We start from the raw sequence: 21,259 nt of genomic DNA on the forward strand, positions 1-21,259 counted from the left end.
AGCAAAGCCTTCGACTGCCCGCACTCGGACAGCTACTTGAAAGTTTTTAGTTAAGTTTCACTTCTCAATTGTCCGCACTCGGACAACTTGTTTTGATTGAGTTTCTGAATTTCAATTGAACCCAAACGTTTGACAGGCTTTATAGAGCCCACGAAGAAGATCTAATGCCCCTTTAGGGACTGGGTGGTATCCACCGCCATGATTGAATTTCGACCTATATATAGTCATTTGGCTGAAGAGGTTCCGGCCGAGATGTCGTTTCAGTACCTGGTTTCCATTTACTATAAGATGCGGAGCGACGTCCGTTCGTGGGAGCAACTTAATGACTCTGACTCTACAGCCTCTTTCCATGAGAATCTCAGCGACGGCAATTAAATTGCAGGCAACCGTTCTTGGATCAACCGCTCGTCTCTGGCGAAAGTTGCCCAAGTCATTGTTTCCGACCATGATAATTATATACCGGAACCTCGCAAACCGCTCGATTTCTCGTAAGTTTATATCCAATTCTTCGTCCGCTCACAGCATCAATATTCAAGGGCAGCTTCGACAACTTTTTGTCGATGGAGATCTTGTATTGCAGATGCCTTAGGTTTGAGTCGCCCACAGCCAGTATTTCTTGCTTCTTATGCATCTAAACAAAAATGGTGCAGAAAAAAAAACCAAAAACTAACATAAAAAACAACACTTTTCAAAGAGGCTGAACCACTGTTAACAGCCACTCCCTCTCTTAAAGAAAATCACAACTACCAATTCATTCATTCATTGTTCAAAACTCGATTTATGTATTTGCTCTTAAACCGCTTTTGTCATCTTTGATCGTCACCAATTACTACAGTTAAAACTTACAAGTTTTGCATTGAGTTTCACAATTGCTTACAGTAAAGATAAACTTGATTTTCAGATTTCGATAATTAGAAGCCTCAATTTTGCGAAAACGTGTTGTACTATTATTGTAAATCTAAAAAACCTTAAAACTATTGTTAAATGAAAATGATTATTAATTATGCTCAAATCCTTCACGCATTACGCTAGCAAGAAACGTTTCCGACCCAAGTTTAAGAAGAACGCATTTATATTTTAATAAGTCAGCACGAACCAGAGCAAGACCACCTGGTTGACCAAGCCTATATAGGAGCACAAACGAATCTTCCATGTCCTCAAAGAATAGTTTTACAGGTTTCGCTTTCAAAAAACGGACCACTGCAAAAACATTTTCAGAGTCGATTGTTTTAGCATAGAATTCAATTTTGACAAAATCTTTTGTCGATAACTGAGCAAAGCTGTTAGAGAAATTTGACTTATTATAGCTGAACGCCGAAGAGGTGAAAATAGATGTGTTTTTGACAAATCTACTTTCAAAACAGCGCAGATTGTTTTCGCTTCCAAACTTACGACATTCAGAATTAAGTTTTGTATATAGTTTTGTATTAATCTCATGAATCTCAGCGTCTCGAGAGCCTGAGAAAAGCGCGAGCAAGAACTTTTCAACTATCTTTTCAGGAGTTTTAATTGAGCCTGCTACCGAACGAAGAAGCAGATGGTTTGCTGACTCAAAGGAAAAGGCAGAATACAACCATAGTGGACCAAACCTTCGAACTTGATAAACTAAATGTCTCAAAGAATGAAAATTGAATGATTGCGATTCGTTGCCAAAAAGGAATAAAAAACTATCAAAAAATTTTTTTATTTGAAGTTCAGCGTATGATATTTTTGCTTCATTTATTTCCTTTTCGCTAAGCAATCTGATAGCCAATGAAAGGCGGCAAAAACTTTCTGCTAACGGCTGAAAAAACTTCAATTTTCGGATGAGCAGCGGACCAAAATGAAAGAAAAACAATTTGAAATCCGCAGCCTTCCATAACTTGATCTCATGCAAACTTTTTGCTTTGTGTAGGCTTTCATAAGGCACCATGCAGTTGCAAAGATCAGAACTGACATCAATTTTTGACGTCTTCAGTTTTGATACTAAAGCCTTTGTCAAAATTTTTGCGCAACCCAAGAATACCTGATGCATGGGATCGATGGGCACAAACCAAGGAATGGGGAAAAATTGATGTAAAGGAGATTTTCCTTTAACACCAAACCTCTGAAGTTCAGCGTTTTTTTCATAATCACAGTTTTCTCTACGACAAACTGGTTCCATTACAGGATACGTCATTCGTTTTGCAAAATAGACCCCCTTGGTATAACAATAGGGACAACCATAATAGCCATTAAATTGTACATGACAGCATAGAGGGGCCATTGCTGGCATGTCACAAATCAGGAAAAGGAATTTGAAGAGGCAAAAACCAAGACCATCAATAAAAGTTTTATATTCCAGAAAACACTCTATTTCAATGCTTATTTTTTTAAGAAAAAATTCCCAGTTTGGCTTGCTTTTACCATGCCACAATCCCAGAAGAGCATGATTTGAAAACTTTCCTCGTAATTTTTCGGGAAGGTTGAAAATTTGAACCCACACTGGCCATACTGAGAAACTCCTGGACTTAAAAAGAGCAGCACCATCTATGTTTACATTTAGTAGAACTTCATTAATTTTAATTTCAGTTTTACCAAAACTCCATGAGCAATCCGACAACCAAGACTTCTTAATTAATGCACTATTCCGATTTAAAATTAGTTTTAGTTGAGGAAGAAGACTAATCGCAATAAAAACTGACTCTCCGTCATTGAACGATGTCATTGCAGGCAAAATATCTTTTTGAACGGGGGCGTCGATGTTATTTGAAGTTGGAAGGAATTGAGAAAAAAGCTTGAGAACATCTTTACGCGCAGTACCGGTAAACGAATTTCTTCTAGCCACCTCGTTGAAAGAACTAAAAAACTCACTCGTAGAAAAATTAGAACCATCAAACAATTCCACTCCTGCGTCCTCATAATCAAAATCTATTGATTCATCTTCCTGTGACAATTCGCTAGCCACATCTTCTAACTCTTCAAACTGGTTAAGAATAATGGGACCAGTGCGTAAAGGAGTCGAACAGGTAACATTCTCTACTGGTACCTGAGCGGGAGAATTAGAAGCAACCACTAGATTGGAGGAAATATTTGACAGATCCGAGAAACCGGTAGCTTTATTCGACTCAAGTGACCCATAGAGATCCTCATATGAAAGTTCTTGAAACTCATCTGAGCTCTCGCAATTTTTCTCAGCTTCAATGAAGATAACATTTTGCCGGAATCGATATCTTAGATCTACAATTACGTTTTTCTTATGCAAAGGGTACTTTTTAGACACTTGTTTGTTTTTGTTTTCCTTACCACTTTTCAACTTAGATCCTTTTAATATTTTGTTTTTTTTTCGGCAAGAGATCTTTTAATGGGTCACCGTGCAAGGAAGTAAACTCACACAAACAATTTTCATTAAAACTTCCAAAGTAATTAGTGTCATATTTAACAACCAATTCATCTCCAGCTTTTATATTTTTAAGAGCAACACATCGAACCACTGACCGATTGATTGAGTATTTAGCATTAGGACTGCATGCAGAGTTAACGAACGAAATTGGGCCCAGCATAAGGAAAGTGCTTTTTATTTTTCTACTGGTAGTTATCAGGGAAAAATCATTGTATCCTTCTAGGTGGTCTTCATCTGGGAGTTCACTTAGAAAACCACTAACACCAGGTATCACTTTTCCACGTTCTAGATCGATTTTAGCTCTTAAACCTAATTGACTAAAGCTTTCGGACTTAATATAATCAACTGGTTCATACGAAACTATCCTTCTACTTAGCTGGTACTGGCTCTCCAGAAATGCATCCAATTGCTCTGCATCTCGATCAACACTCACATTCCACTCGCCAACATCAATTTTGTGCGACCTCACTAATTCATTATCCACATAAAGTCTGGTTAGTTTTTCGTCTATCAAAGCTAATGTTTTCCATTGAACAGTTAGATTTTCGGCGTCTATGTCCATTTCAACTGAAGAAACAAGCCTTAGAATGGACACAATTCATAGAACGTCCGCAAACGAGCCCAAGCAATTGAAAAAAGAAAAGCAGAAAGTAAAACTAGGGGAAACATAAGGTAATAGTTGCCAATTAAATTTAGCCTTTTTGCGCCCAACCACTGTTAGGGCGACAGTTTTAAAGAACTATAAAAGCAACAAATTAAAGAAACCATATAATATTAACGCTTCACTGCTTAAGTTCAATTGATATGCAACCATTATATTTTCAAAAGAGAAAACAATAATTCTTGGTGCATACTCTGGCAGCTGCAGTCTGATATTTGGTCTTCAGAGACAACATCAGAGCATTTGGTCTTCCGGGCAATCGGGGCAACAATTAGACTTGCCGTTGAACCTCTCTTTCAATCCAACCTGATTCGCACCTAATTTTGCGCGGTTATAGGCGTAGACCGAATTCCCACAGAAGATCTTGACGCTTTCTAAACATATCCCAAACATACAAACCCAAGCTACAGCATAATTATATGCAAGGCAAAAGAAAACCTTTGAAGGCCTTTTCAGCGTCTAACGGTGCCCGCTTCCTTATAGATTTGTGCTTCCTACGAGGAGAAAAGCAGAAAGCCATTCTCTCTTCCGGAGTAGGAAAAATTTTCCTAACTACAAAGCTTCCAAAACCTCTGAAGTTCCAGACTTTTCCCTCGTAATTCAGCAGATTTTCACCCTTGTAAGTATACACTTTTGAGCTAGACATTTTGTATTTCTGACATCGCTTTCTGTTCTAAAAATTAAAACATACAAAATTTAAAAAAAAATATTTTACATCCATGTATTTTTTATGAATAAACAAATCGCAAAGACAATCACCTCTTTTTTCAGAATTGACATGAGCTTCAATAGAACGTTATACGATTGAACATCGACACTGCAGCTTTTTTCCAGCTCTTCTTCTATTCTTAGCAAGAAATGTAGAATTTTGTTAAGGCTAGAAGTATTCAACAGGCCTCTTATGGCAACTGATTTAATATCATTGAGGCTCACTGAATCAGCCATTTTCAAACCTGGAACCAGCAAAACTGTTGAAAGACAACGCCGATTGCCTTGTTTTTTTTTGGTTCAGAAGGTACAGAAGATCTCCAGAGAAACTTCAATTCAAAATGAAATATCAAATCTGCAATTATCACGAGAACATAAGTATAATAAAAACAACAACGGAAATAAAAGCATCGAATGAATTTAATAACTCGTATTTACGAGACCCACATATGTTAAACGATAGCCGAAAAATTGTCGAAATAGCTGCAAAACAGAGTTGCGCGGCGTACAACAGGTATAGAAACAGATAAACGAATTAGTTGATGAAGTTACCGAAAACACTGTGAAAAATATTCAGCAATTGGTTGATTTGACTGTTTCAAATTAATTCCACAAAAGTCTTTTTATTAGGGACCGTTATTACTAATTTGAATTTCTTTGAACTTATACTAACTTAAATTAAAGTTAATTTAAAAGTGCAAAAGTCGTTTTCTCCAGAGAGTGAGCGTAGAAATTACGTCACGTGCTAAATACCATTAGTGAGCAGAAGTCAATGAAAACTCTTGATTTTCCCCTTTGCTTCGTGAAAAGATGAAAAAAAGACGGCAAAACAAAAACTAAAGCACAATCATCGCAATATAGCTACGCTAAGCTTACAGCTATAATAAGAAGTAGCATCATGAAACACGGTTGATTCTGCGAGACAATTTAAAAGCATCAAATGAATGGATGAATCTAAAAATCGGTAAGCATGCTAAGAAACAATAGCATTTTGAAACAAAGATGAACTCAAAGCTTGTTTTTAGAACAAACATAGAACAAGACCTAATGGTGCTCAACCACTGTTAGAGCAAAACTTTTCATTCTGAATGAGAGCTACTCGTCATCGTCTTCGTGGAAACCTTTGTTTTTGTAACCGTTGCCCATTACATTAACCAGCCGCACACATCGCCTATATAGCTTCTTGGTGTAATCTTTCCCAAGAACTGCTTTAGCAGCTTTTCGGAAAAATTCTTGGCGCTCAACATCTGCCTCCTCTCTGCCCGTTTCACTTGGTCGAATTTTCTTCTGAGGATCGATGACAATTTTGGAAAGTTCTTGTTTAGTCCACAACTTCCGCGCGACTCTTTTAACCCTTTCTTCCGGAGTCTCGCCTCCGAGATCTGTCAAGCATTTTTCGTTGTAATACACGTGTTCGCTGGGCTCCACGGTCTCACTAGCACTTTTCTCCGTATCTGATTCACGCATTGAACCTACCTCTTTTAGAGCTTTCTTACTGACAATAAGAAAGTCTCTCTGAACATCGTTTGACTTCTCAAGTCTCTGCTCAATGCGGAACAGTACATGCATAATTTTTTCAACGACCAGCTCATCGCCGTCCCCTCTTCCGCAGCTTGCACAACAACCCCCCTTTGCAACCGCTGTATCTATTTTCTGGCTAGATTGTTTCGCTGTCTTAGCTGGAGGAACTCCTAAATCGGGGCTAGAGGAATCCTCCTCGATATCACTTTCTTCGCCTGAAGATCCTAACTCATCAAGCCCTTCGCAGCTCCTTTTGCTTCCCGCTTTCACATGGGATTCTTTTCCCACTTCACGTTTCATAAGACCGTTCACAACCGCTGTAACGTCTAGATCAGTGACGTTTACGTTCTCGCTGAGCTTTTGATGCATATATTCTCCAAGCTGCAACATAATCTCATAACTGCCCTGAGCCTGATAACGACCTTCCGCAATTTTGGGGAACACCACCTTCTCATTCCTCCGTAAAGATAGTTTTTCTGAATTCAGCATTTCGACCGGCCAAGAGTCTTCGTTTGCTTGGAAAAGCATGTAGGAATTATCCACTTCGAAGTAGAACAAGAAATACAATTCATTCGATAGAGAAATATCATTTTTTTTCATCAACATTCCCGCAGCTCGTGCTGATTTTCTTATCTGCTCGGGCATTTTATCGGCCTGTGTAATACAAAAACAGATCTTCAAACGGATTAAAAACAGTGTGAGTTCTGCTATGGAGCCTACTAGGTTAAAAAGCGATTTATGTTGAAACACCATATAGCAAGTTTTTGAGCGCGAAATTTGACGTATAGAGTACTTTTTTTGTATACCATCTAGGTCAAAAATTCTTTAACCCTCAGACTGTACTCAAACAGTGACACTTCTCTTTGGACCCTCAATTCATTTGAATAAGTACTTGACTAGGTTCAAAAGCGATTTATGTTGAAATACATATAGCTAGTTTTTGAGAGCGAAATTTGACAAGGTATAGAGTACTTTTTTCTTATAACACCTAGGTCAAAAACTCTTTACCTCACAGACTGTACTCAAACAGTGACACTTCTCTTTGGACCCTCAATTCATTTGAATAAAAACTTGACTAGGTTCAAAAGCGATTTATGTTGAAACACCATATAGCTAGTTTTTGAGCGCGAAATTTGACAACGTATAGAGTACTTTTTTCGCATACCACCTAGGTCAAAAATTCTTTACCCCTAAGACTGTACTCGGACAATGACACTCCTCCTTAGACCCTCAATTCATTTGAATAAGTCCTTGACTAGGTTCAAAAGCGATTTATGTTGAAACACAATAGCTAGTTTTTGAGCGCGAAATTTGACAACGTATAGAGTACTTTTTTAGTATACAACCTAGGTCGAAAATTCTTTACGCCTCAGACTGTACTCAGACAGTGACACTCCTCCTTAGACCCTCAATTCCTTTGAATAAGTCCTTGACTAGGTTCAAAAGCGATTTATGTTGACACACCATATAGCTAGTTTTTGAGCGTGAAATTTAACGTATAGAGTACTTTTTTCGCATACCACCTAGGTCAAAAATTCTTTACCCCTCAGACTGTACTCGGACAGTGACACTCCTCCTTAGACCCTCAATTCATTTGAATAAGTCCTTGACTAGGTTCAAAAGCAATTTATGTTGAAACACCATATAGCTAGTTTTTGAGCGCGAAATTTGACAACGTATAGAGTACTTTTTTCGTATACCACCTAGTTCGAAAACTCTTTACCCCTCAGACTGTACTCGGACAGTGACACTCCTCCTTAGACGCTCAATTCATTTGAATAAGTCCTTGACTAGGTTCAAAAGCGATTTATGTTGAAACACCATATAGCTAGTTTTTGAGCGCGAAATTTAACAACGTATAGAGTACTTTTTTCGTATACCACCTAGGTCAAAAATTCTTTACCCCTCAGACTGTACTCGGACAGTGACACTCCTCCTTAGACCCTCAATTCATTTGAATAAGTCCTGGACTAGGTTCAAAAGCGATTTATGTTGAAACACCATATAGCTAGTTTTTGAGCGCGAAATTTGACAACGTATAGAGTACTTTTTTGGTATACCACCTAGGTCAAAAATTCTTTACCCCTCAGACTGTACTCGGACAATGACACTCCTCCTTAGACCCTCAATTCATTTGAATAAGTCCTTGACTAGGTTCAAAAGCGATTTATGTTGAAACACAATAGAGCTAGTTTTTGAGCGCGAAATTTGACAACGTATAGAGTACTTTTTTCGTATACCACCTAGGTCGAAAATTCTTTACCCCTCATACTGTACTCGGACAGTGACACTCCTCCTTAGACCCTCAATTCATTTGAATAAGTACTTGACTAGGTTCAAAAGCGATTTATGTTGAAACACCATATAGATAGTTTTTGAGCGTGAAATTTGACAACGTATAGAGTACTTTTTTTCGTTTACCACCTAGGTCAAAAATTCTTTACCCATCAGACTGTACACGGACAGTGACACTCCTCCTTAGACCCTCAATTCATTTGAATAAGTCCTTGACTAGGTTCAAAAGCGATTTATGTTGAAACACCATATAGCTAGTTTTTGAGCGCGAAATTTGACAACGTATAGAGTACTTTTTTCGTATACCACCTAGGTCAAAAGTTCTTTACCCCTCAGACTGTACTCCGACAGTGACACTCCTCCTTAGACCCTCAATTCATTTGAATAAGTCCTTGACTAGGTTCAAAAGCGACTTATGTTGAAACACCATATAGCTAGTTTTTGAGCGCGAAATTTGACAACGTGTAGAGTACTTTTTTCGTATACCACCTAGGTCGAAAACTCTTTGCCCCTCAGACTGTACTCAAACAGTGACACTCCTCCTTAGACCCTCAATTCATTTGAATAAGTCCTTGACTAGGTTCAAAAGCGATTTATGTTGAAACACCATATAGCTAATTTTTGAGCGCGAAATTTGACAACGTATAGAGTACTTTTTTCGTATACCACCTAGGTCAAAAATTCTTTAACCCTCAGACTGTACTCGGACAGTGACACTCCTCCTTAGACCCTCAATTCATTTGAATAAGTCCTTGACTAGGTTCAAAAGCGATTTACGTTGAAACACCATATAGCTAGTTTTTGAGCGCGAAATTTGACAACGTATAGAGTACTTTTTTCGTATACCACCTAGGTCGAAAATTCTTTACCCCTCAGACTGCATTCAAACAGTGACACTCCTCGTTAGACCCTCAATTCATTTGAATAAGTCCTTGACTAGGTTCAAAAGCGATTTATGTTGAAACACCATACAGCTAGTTTTTGAGCGCGAAATTTGACAACGTATAGAGTACTTTTTTCGTATACCACCTAGGTCAAAAATTCTTTACCCCTCAGACTGTACTCGGACAGTGACACTCCTCCTTAGACCCTCAATTCATTTGAATAAGTCCTTGACTAGGTTCAAAAGCGATTTATGTTGAAACACCATATAGCTGATGTTTGAGCGCGAAATTTGACAACGTATAGAGTACTTTTTTCGTATACCACCTAGGTCAAAAATTCTTTACCCCTCAGACTGTACTCGGACAGTGACACTCCTCCTTAGACCCTCAATTCATTTGAATAAGTCCTTGACTAGGTTCAAAAGCGATTTATGTTGAAACACCATACAGCTAGTTTTTGAGCGCGAAATTTGACAACGTATAGAGTACTTTTTTCGTATACCACCTAGGTCAAAAATTCTTTACCCCTCAGACTGTACTCGGACAGTGACACTCCTCCTTAGACCCTCAATTCATTTGAATAAGTCCTTGACTAGGTTCAAAAGCGATTTACGTTGAAACACCATATAGCTAGTTTTTGAGCGCGAAATTTGACAACGTATAGAGTACTTTTTTCGTATACCACCTAGGTCGAAAATTCTTTACCCCTCAGACTGCATTCAAACAGTGACACTCCTCCTTAGACCCTCAATTCATTTGAATAAGTCCTTGACTAGGTTCAAAAGCGATTTATGTTGAAACACCATACAGCTAGTTTTTGAGCGCGAAATTTGACAACGTATAGAGTACTTTTTTCGTATACCACCTAGGTCAAAAATTCTTTACCCCTCAGACTGTACTCGGACAGTGACACTCCTCCTTAGACCCTCAATTCATTTGAATAAGTCCTTGACTAGGTTCAAAAGCGATTTATGTTGAAACACCATATAGCTGATGTTTGAGCGCGAAATTTGACAACGTATAGAGTACTTTTTTCGTATACCACCTAGGTCAAAAATTCTTTACCCGTCAGACTGTACTCGGACAGTGACACTCCTCCTTAGACCCTCAATTCATTTGAATAAGTCCTTGACTAGGTTCAAAAGCGATTTATGTTGAAACACAATAGAGCTAGTTTTTGACCGCGAAATTTGACAACGTATAGAGTACTTTTTTCGTATACCACCTAGGTCGAAAATTCTTTACCCCTCAGACTGTACTCAGACAGTGACACTCCTCCTTAGACCCTCAATTCATTTGAATAAGTCCTTGACTAGGTTCAAAAGCGATTTATGTTGAAACACCATATAGCTAATTTTTGAGCGCGAAATTTGACAACGTATAGAGTACTTTTTTCGTATACCACCTAGGTCGAAATTTCTTTACCCCCCAGACTGTACTCGGACAGTGACACTCCTCCTTAGACCCTCAATTCATTTGAATAAGTCCTTGACTAGGTTCAAAAGCGATTTATGTTGAAACACCATATAGCTAGTTTTTGAGCGCGAAATTTGACAACGTATAGAGTACTTTTTTCGCATACCACCTAGGTCAAAAATTCTTTACCGCTCAGACTGTACTCGGACAGTGACACTCCTCCTTAGACCCTCAATTCATTTGAATAAGTCCTTGACTAGGTTCAAAAGCGATTTGTGTTGAAATACCATATAGCTAGTTTTTGAGAGCGAAATTTGACAACGTATAGAGTACTTTTTTCGTATAACACCTAGGTCGAAAATTCTTAACCCCTCAGACTGTACTCGGACAGTGACACTCCTCCTTAGACCCTCAATTCATTTGAATAAGGCTTTGACTAGGTTCAAAAGCGATTTATGTTGAAACACCATATAGCTAGTTTTTGAGCGCGAAATTTGACAACGTATAGAGTACTTTTTTCGCATACCACCTAGGTCAAAAATTCTTTACCCCTCACACTGTACTCGGACACTGACACTCCTCCTTAGACCCTCAATTCATTTGAATAAGTCCTTGCCTAGGTTCAAAAGCGATTTATGTTGAAACACCATATAGCTAGTTTTTGAGCGCGAAATTTGACAACGTATAGAGTACTTTTTTCGCATACCACCTAGGTCAAAAATTCTTTACCCCTCAGACTTTACTCGGACAGTGACACTCCTCCTTAGACCCTCAATTCATTTGAATAAGTCCTTGACTAGGTTCAAAAGCGATTTATGTTGAAACACCATATAGCTGATGTTTGAGCGCGAAATTTGACAACGTATAGAGTACTTTTTTCGTATACCACCTAGGTCAAAAGTTCTTTACCCCTCAGACTGTACTCGGACAGTGACACTCCTCCTTAGACCCTCAATTCATTTGAATAAGTCCTTGACTAGGTTCAAAAGCGATTTATGTTGAAACACCATATATAGCTAGTTTTTGAGCGCGAAATTTGACAACGTATAGAGTACTTTTTTCGTATACCACCTAGGTCGAAAATTCTTTACCCCTCAGACTGTACTCGGACATTGACACTCCTCCTTAGACCCTCAATTCATTTGAATAAGTCCTTGACTAGGTTCAAAAGCGATTTATGTTGAAACACTATATAGCTAGTTTTTGAGCGCGAAATTTGACAACGTATAGAGTACTTTTTTCGTATACCACCTAGGTTGAAAATTCTTTACCCCTCAGACTGTACTCGGACAGTGACACTCCTCCTTAGACCCTCAATTCATTTGAATAAGTCCTTGACTAGGTTCAAAAGCGATTTATGTTGAAACACCATATATAGCTAGTTTTTGAGCGCGAAATTTGACAACGTATAGAGTACTTTTTTCGTATACCACCTAGGTTGAAAATTCTTTACCCCTCAGACTGTACTCGCACAGTAACACTCCTCCTTAGACCCTCAATTCATTTGAATAAGTCCTTGACTAGGTTCAAAAGCGATTTATGTTGAAACACCATATATAGCTAGTTTTTGAGCGCGAAATTTGACAACGTATAGAGTACTTTTTTCGTATACCACCTAGGTCGAAAATTCTTTACCCCTCAGACTGTACTCGGACAGTGACACTCCTCCTTAGACCCTCAATTCATTTGAATAAGTCCTTGACTAGGTTCAAAAGCGATTTATGTTGAAACACTATATAGCTAGTTTTTGAGCGCGAAATTTGACAACGTATAGAGTACTTTTATCGTATACCACCTAGGTTGAAAATTCTTTACCCCTCAGACTGTACTCAGACAGTGACACTCCTCCTTAGACCCTCAATTCATTTGAATAAGCCCTTGACTAGGTTCAAAAGCGATTTATGTTGAAACACCATATATAGCTAGTTTTTGAGCGCGAAATTTGACAACGTATAGAGTACTTTTTTCGTATACCACCTAGGTCGAAAATTCTTTACCCCTCAGACTGTACTCGGAAAGTGACACTCCTCCTTAGACCCTCAATTCATTTGAATAAGTCCTTGACTAGGTTCAAAAGCGATTTATGTTGAAACACCATATAGCTAGTTTTTGAGCGCGAAATTTGACAACGTGTAGAGTACTTTTTTCGTATACCACCTAGGTTGAAAATTCTTTACCCCTCAGACTGTACTCGGACAGTGACACTCCTCCTTAGACCCTCAATTCATTTGAATAAGTCCTTGACTAGGTTCAAAAGCGATTTATGTTGAAACACCATATATAGCTAGTTTTTGAGCGCGAAATTTGACAACGTATAGAGTACTCTTTTCGTATACCACCTAGGTCGAAAATTCTTTACCCCTCAGACTGTACTCCGACAGTGACACTCCTCCTTAGACCCTCAATTCATTTGAATAAGTCCTTGACTAGGTTCAAAAGCGATTTATGTTGAAACACTATATAGCTAGTTTTTGAGCGCGAAATTTGACAACGTATAGAGTACTTTTTTCGTATACCACCTAGGTTGAAAATTCTTTACCCCTCAGACTGTACTCGGACAGTGACACTCCTCCTTAGACCCTCAATTCATTTGAATAAGTCCTTGACTAGGTTCAAAAGCGATTTATGTTGAAACACTATATAGCTAGTTTTTGAGCGCGAAAATTGACAACGTATAGAGTACTTTTTTCGTATACCACCTAGGTTGAAAATTCTTTACCCCTCAGACTGTACTCGGACAGTGACACTCCTCCTTAGACCCTCAATTCATTTGAATAAGTCCTTGACTAGGTTCAAAAGCGATTTATGTTGAAACACCATATATAGCTAGTTTTTGAGCGCGAAATTTGACAACGTATAGAGTACTTTTTTTGTATACCACCTAGGTCGAGAATTCTTTACCCCTCAGACTGTACTCGGACAGTGACACTCCTCCTTAGACCCTCAATTCATTTGAATAAGTCCTTGACTAGGTTCAAAAGCGATTTATGTGGAAACACCATATAGCTAGTTTTTGAGCGCGAAATTTGACAACAAGTAGAGTACTTTTTTCGTATACCACCTAGGTTGAAAATTCTTTACCCTTCAGACTGTACTCGGACAGTTACACTCCTCCTTAGAACCTCAATTCATTTGAATAAGTCCTTGACTAGGTTCAAAAGCGATTTATGTTGAAACACCATATATAGCTAGTTTTTGAGCGCGAAAATTTACAACGTATAGAGTACTCTTTTCGTATACCACCTAGGTCGAAAATTCTTTACCCCTCAGACTGTACTCGGACAGTGACGCTCCTCCTTAGACCCTCAATTCATTTGAATAAGTCCTTGACTAGGTTCAAAAGCGATTTATGTTGAAACACTATATAGCTAGTTTTTGAGCGCGAAATTTGACAACGTATAGAGTACTTTTTTCGTATACCACCTAGGTTGAAAATTCTTTACCCCTCAGACTGTACTCGGACAGTGACACTCCTCCTTAGACCCTCAATTCATTTGAATAAGTCCTTGACTAGGTTCAAAAGCGATTTATGTTGAAACACCATACAGCTAGTTTTTGAGCGCGAAATTTGACAACGTGTAGAGTACTTTTTTCGTATACCACCTAGGTTGAAAATTCTTTACCCCTCAGACTGTACTCGAACAGTGACACTCCTCCTTAGACCCTCAATTCATTTGAATAAGTCCTTGACTAGGTTCAAAAGCGATTTATGTTGAAACACCATATATAGCTAGTTTTTGAGCGCGAAATTTGACAACGTATAGAGTACTTTTTTCGTATACCACCTAGGTCGAAAATTCTTTACCCCTCAGACTGTACTCAAACAGTGACACTCCTCCTTAGACCCTCAATTCATTTGAATAAGTCCTTGACTAGGTTCAAAAGCGATTTATGTTGAAACACCATATATAGCTAGTTTTTGAGCGCGAAATTTTACAACGTATAGAGTACTCTTTTCGTATACCACCTAGGTCGAAAATTCTTTACCCCTCAGACTGTACTCGGACAGTGACACTCCTCCTTAGACCCTCAATTCATTTGAATAAGTCCTTGACTAGGTTCAAAAGCGATTTATGTTGAAACACTATATAGCTAGTTTTTGAGCGCGAAATTTGACAACGTATAGAGTACTTTTTTCGTATACCACCTAGGTTGAAAATTCTTTACCCCTCAGACTGTACTCGGACAGTGACACTCCTCCTTAGACCCTCAATTCATTTGAATAAGTCCTTGACTAGGTTCAAAAGCGATTTATGTTGAAACACCATACAGCTAGTTTTTGAGCGCGAAATTTGACAACGTGTAGAGTACTTTTTTCGTATACCACCTAGGTTGAAAATTCTTTACCCCTCAGACTGTACTCGGACAGTGACACTCCTCCTTAGACCCTCAATTCATTTGAATAAGTCCTTGACTAGGTTCAAAAGCGATTTATGTTGAAACACCATATATAGCTAGTTTTTGAGCGCGAAATTTGACAACGTATAGAGTACTTTTTTCGTATACCACCTAGGTCGAAAATTCTTTACCCCTCAGACTGTACTCGGACAGTGACACTCCTCCTTAGACCCTCAGTTCATTTGAATAAGTCCTTGACTAGGTTCAAAAGCGATTTATGTTGAAACACCATATATAGCTAGTTTTTGAGCGCGAAATTTGACAACGTATAGAGTACTTTTTTCGTATACCACCTAGGTCGAAAAATCTTTACCCCTCAGACTGTACTCGGACAGTGACACTCCTCCTTAGACCCTCAATTCATTTGAATAAGTCCTTGACTAGGTTCAAAAGCGATTTATGTTGAAACACCATATAGCTAGTTTTTGAGCGCGAAATTTAACAACGTGTAGAGTACTTTTTTCGTATACCACCTAGGTTGAAAATTCTTTACCCCTCAGACTGTACTCGGACAGTGACACTCCTCCTTAGACCCTCAATTCATTTGAATAAGTCCTTGACTAGGTTCAAAAGCGATTTAAGTTGAAACACCATATATAGCTAGTTTTTGAGCGCGAAATTTGACAACGTATAGAGTACTTTTTTCGTATACCACCTAGGTCGAAAATTCTTTACCCCTAAGACTGTACTCGGACAGTGACACTCCTCCTTAGACCCTCAATTCATTTGAATAAGTCCTTGACTAGGTTCAAAAGCGATTTATGTTGAAACACTATATAGCTAGTTTTTGAGCGCGAAATTTGACAACGTATAGAGTACTTTTTTCGTATACCACCTAGGTTGAAAATTCCTTACCCCTCAGACTGCACTCGGACAGTGACACTCCTCCTTAGACCCTCAATTCATTTGAATAAGTCCTTGACTAGGTTCAAAAGCGATTTATGTTGAAACACTATATAGCTAGTTTTTGAGCGCGAAATTTGACAACGTATAGAGTACTTTTTTCGTATACCACCTAGGTTGAAAATTCTTTACCCCTCAGACTGTACTCGGACAGTGACACTCCTACTTAGACCCTCAATTCATTTGAATAAGTCCTTGACTAGGTTCAAAAGCGATTTATGTTGAAACACCATATAGCTAGTTTTTGAGCGCGAAATTTGACAACGTGTAGAGTACTTTTTTCGTATACCACCTAGGTTGAAAATTCTTTACCCCTCAGACTGTACTCGGACAGTGACACTCCTCCTTAGACCCTCAATTCATTTGAATAAGTCCTTGACTAGGTTCAAAAGCGATTTATGTTGAAACACCATATATAGCTAGTTTTTGAGCGCGAAATTTGACAACGTATAGAGTACTTTTTTCGTATACCACCTAGGTCGAAAATTCTTTACCCCTCAGACTGTACTCGGACAGTGACACTCCTCCTTAGACCCTCAATTCATTTGAATAAGTCCTTGACTAGGTTCAAAAGCGATTTATGTTGAAACACTATATAGCTAGTTTTTTGAGCGCGAAATTTGACAACGTATAGAGTACTTTTTTCGTATACCACCTAGGTTGAAAATTCTTTACCCCTCAGACTGTACTCGGACAGTGACACTCCTCCTTAGACCCTCAATTCATTTGAATAAGTCCTTGACTAGGTTCAAAAGCGATTTATGTTGAAACACCATATATAGCTAGTTTTTGAGCGCGAAATTTGACAACGTATAGAGTACTTTTTTCGTATACCACCTAGGTCGAAAAATCTTTACCCCTCAGACTGTACTCGGACAGTGACACTCCTCCTTAGACCCTCAATTCATTTGAATAAGTCCTTGACTAGGTTCAAAAGCGATTTATGTTGAAACACTTTATAGCTAGTTTTTGAGCGCGAAATTTGACAACGTATAGAGTACTTTTTTCGTATACCACCTAGGTTGAAAATTCTTTACCCCTCAGACTGTACTCGGACAGTGACACTCCTCCTTAGACCATCAATTCATTTGAATAAGTCCTTGACTAGGTTCAAAAGCGATTTATGTTGAAACACCATATAGCTAGTTTTTGAGCGCGAAATTTGACAACGTGTAGAGTACTTTTTTCGTATACCACCTAGGTTGAAAATTCTTTACCCCTCAGACTGTACTCGGACAGTGACACTCCTCCTTAGACCCTCAATTCATTTGAATAAGTCCTTGACTAGGTTCAAAAGCGATTTATGTTGAAACACCATATATAGCTAGTTTTTGAGCGCGAAATTTGACAACGTATAGAGTACTTTTTTCGTATACCACCTAGGTCGAAAATTCTTTACCCCTCAGACTGTACTCGGACAGTGACACTCCTCCTTAGACCCTCAATTCATTTGAATAAGTCCTTGACTAGGTTCAAAAGCGATTTATGTTGAAACACCATATATAGCTAGTTTTTGAGCGCGAAATTTGACAACGTATAGAGTACTTTTTTCGTATACCACCTAGGTCGAAAATTCTTTAGCCCTCAGACTGTACTCGGACAGTGACACTCCTCCTTAGACCCTCAATTCATTTGAATAAGTCCTTGACTAGGTTCAAAAGCGATTTATGTTGAAACACTATATAGCTAGTTTTTTGAGCGCGAAATTTGACAACGTATAGAGTGCTTTTTTCGTATACCACCTAGGTTGAAAATTCTTTAACCCTCAGACTGTACTCGGACAGTGACACTCCTCCTTAGACCCTCAATTCATTTGAATAAGTCCTTGACTAGGTTCAAAAGCGATTTATGTTGAAACACTATATAGCTAGTTTTTGAGCGCGAAATTTGACAACGTATAGAGTACTTTTTTCGTATACCACCTAGGTCGAAAATTCTTTACCCCTCAGACTGTACTCGGACAGTGACACTCCTCCTTAGACCCTCAATTCATTTGAATAAGTCCTTGACTAGGTTCAAAAGCGATTTATGTTGAAACACTATATAGCTAGTTTTTGAGCGCGAAATTTGACAACGTATAGAGTACTTTTTTCGTATACCACCTAGGTTGAAAATTCTTTACCCCTCAGACTGTACTCGGACAGTGACACTCCTCCTTAGACCCTCAATTCATTTGAATAAGTCCTTGACTAGGTTCAAAAGCGATTTATGTTGAAACACCATATATAGCTAGTTTTTGAGCGCGAAATTTGACAACGTATAGAGTACTTTTTCGTATACCACCTAGGTCGAAAAATCTTTATCCCTCAGACTGTACTCGGACAGTGACACTCCTCCTTAGACCCTCAATTCATTTGAATGAGTCCTTGACTAGGTTCAAAAGCGATTTATGTTGAAACACTATATAGCTAGTTTTTGAGCGCGAAATTTGACAACGTATAGAGTACTTTTTTCGTATACCACCTAGGTTGAAAATTCTTTACCCCTCAGACTGTACTCGGACAGTGACACTCCTCCTTAGACCCTCAATTCATTTGAATAAGTCCTTGACTAGTTTCAAAAGCGATTTATGTTGAAACACCATATATAGCTAGTTTTTGAGCGCGAAATTTGACAACGTATAGAGTACTTTTTTCGTATACCACCTAGGTCGAAAATTCTTTACCCCTCAGACTGTACTCGGACAGTGACACTCCTCCTTAGACCCTCAATTCATTTGAATAAGTCCTTGACTAGGTTCAAAAGCGATTTATGTTGAAACACTATATAGCTAGTTTTTGAGCGCGAAATTTGACAACGTATAGAGTACTTTTTCGTATACCACCTAGGTCGAAAAATCTTTATCCCTCAGACTGTACTCGGACAGTGACACTCCTCCTTAGACCCTCAATTCATTTGAATGAGTCCTTGACTAGGTTCAAAAGCGATTTATGTTGAAACACTATATAGCTAGTTTTTGAGCGCGAAATTTGACAACGTATAGAGTACTTTTTTCGTATACCACCTAGGTTGAAAATTCTTTACCCCTCAGACTGTACTCGGACAGTGACACTCCTCCTTAGACCCTCAATTCATTTGAATAAGTCCTTGACTAGTTTCAAAAGCGATTTATGTTGAAACACCATATATAGCTAGTTTTTGAGCGCGAAATTTGACAACGTATAGAGTACTTTTTTCGTATACCACCTAGGTCGAAAATTCTTTACCCCTCAGACTGTACTCGGACAGTGACACTCCTCCTTAGACCCTCAATTCATTTGAATAAGTCCTTGACTAGGTTCAAAAGCGATTTATGTTGAAACACTATATAGCTAGTTTTTGAGCGCGAAATTTGACAACGTATAGAGTACTTTTTTCGTATACCACCTAGGTTGAAAATTCTTTACCCCTCAGACTGTACTCGGACAGTGACACTCCTCCTTAGACCCTCAATTCATTTGAATAAGTCCTTGACTAGGTTCAAAAGCGATTTATGTTGAAACACCATATATAGCTAGTTTTTTAGCGCGAAATTTGACAACGTATAGAGTACTTCTTTCGTATACCACCTAGGTCGAAAATTCTTTACCCCTCAGACTGTACTCGGACAGTGACACTCCTCGTTAGACCCTCAATTCATTTGAATAAGTCCTTGACTAGGTTCAAAAGCGATTTATGTTGAAACACCATATATAGCTAGTTTTTGAGCGCGAAATTTGACAACGTATAGAGTACTTTTTTCGTATACCAACTAGGTCGAAAATTCTTTACCCCTCAGACTGTACTCGGACAGTGACACTCCTCCTTAGACCCTCAATTCATTTGAATAATACCTCGACTAGGTTCAAAAGCGATTTATGTTGAAACACCATATAGCTAGTTTTTGAGCGCGAAATTTGACAACGTGTAGAGTACTTTTTTCGTATACCACCTAGGTTGAAAATTCTTTACCCCTCAGACTGTACTCGGACAGTGACACTCCTCCTTAGACCCTCAATTCATTTGAATAAGTCCTTGACTAGGTTCAAAAGCGATTTATGTTGAAACACCATATATAGCTAGTTTTTGAGCGCGAAATTTGACAACGTATAGAGTACTTTTTTCGTATACCACCTAGGTCGAAAATTCTTTACCCCTCAGACTGTACTCGGACAGTGACACTCCTCCTTAGACCCTCAATTCATTTGAATAAGTCCTTGACTAGGTTCAAAAGCGATTTATGTTGAAACACCATATATAGCTAGTTTTTGAGCGCGAAATTTGACAACGTATAGAGTACTTTTTTCGTATACCACCTAGGTCGAAAATTCTTTACCCCTCAGACTGTACTCGGACAGTGACACTCCTCCTTAGACCCTCAATTCATTTGAATAAATCCTTGACTAGGTTCAAAAGCGATTTATGTTGAAACACTATATAGCTAGTTTTTGAGCGCGAAATTTGACAACGTATAGAGTACTTTTTTCGTATACCACCTAGGTTGAAAATTCTTTACCCCTCAGACTGTACTCGGACAGTGACACTCCTCCTTAGACCCTCAATTCATTTGAATAAGTCCTTGACTAGGTTCAAAAGCGATTTATGTTGAAACACCATATATAGCTAGTTTTTGAGCGCGAAATTTGACAACGTATAGAGTACTTTTTTCGTATACCACCTAGGTCGAAAATTCTTTACCCCTCAGACTGTACTCGGACAGTGACACTCCTCCTTAGACCCTCAATTCATTTGAATAAGTCCTTGACTAGGTTCAAAAGCGATTTATGTTGAAACACCATATAGCTAGTTTTTGAGCGCGAAATTTGACAACGTGTAGAGTACTTTTTTCGTATACCACCTAGGTTGAAAATTCTTTACCCCTCAGACTGTACTCGGACAGTGACACTCCTCCTTAGACCCTCAATTCATTTGAATAAGTCCTTGACTAGGTTCAAAAGCGATTTATGTTGAAACACCATATATAGCTAGTTTTTGAGCGCGAAATTTGACAACGTATAGAGTACTTTTTTCGTATACCACCTAGGTCGAAAATTCTTTACCCCTCAGACTGTACTCGGACAGTGACACTCCTCCTTAGACCCTCAATTCATTTGAATAAGTCCTTGACTGGGTTCAAAAGCGATTTATGTTGAA

This window comes from Convolutriloba macropyga, chromosome 11 (assembly GCF_964194025.1).
Source record: "Convolutriloba macropyga chromosome 11, txConMacr16.3, whole genome shotgun sequence".
NCBI lineage: Eukaryota > Metazoa > Xenacoelomorpha > Acoela > Convolutidae > Convolutriloba > Convolutriloba macropyga.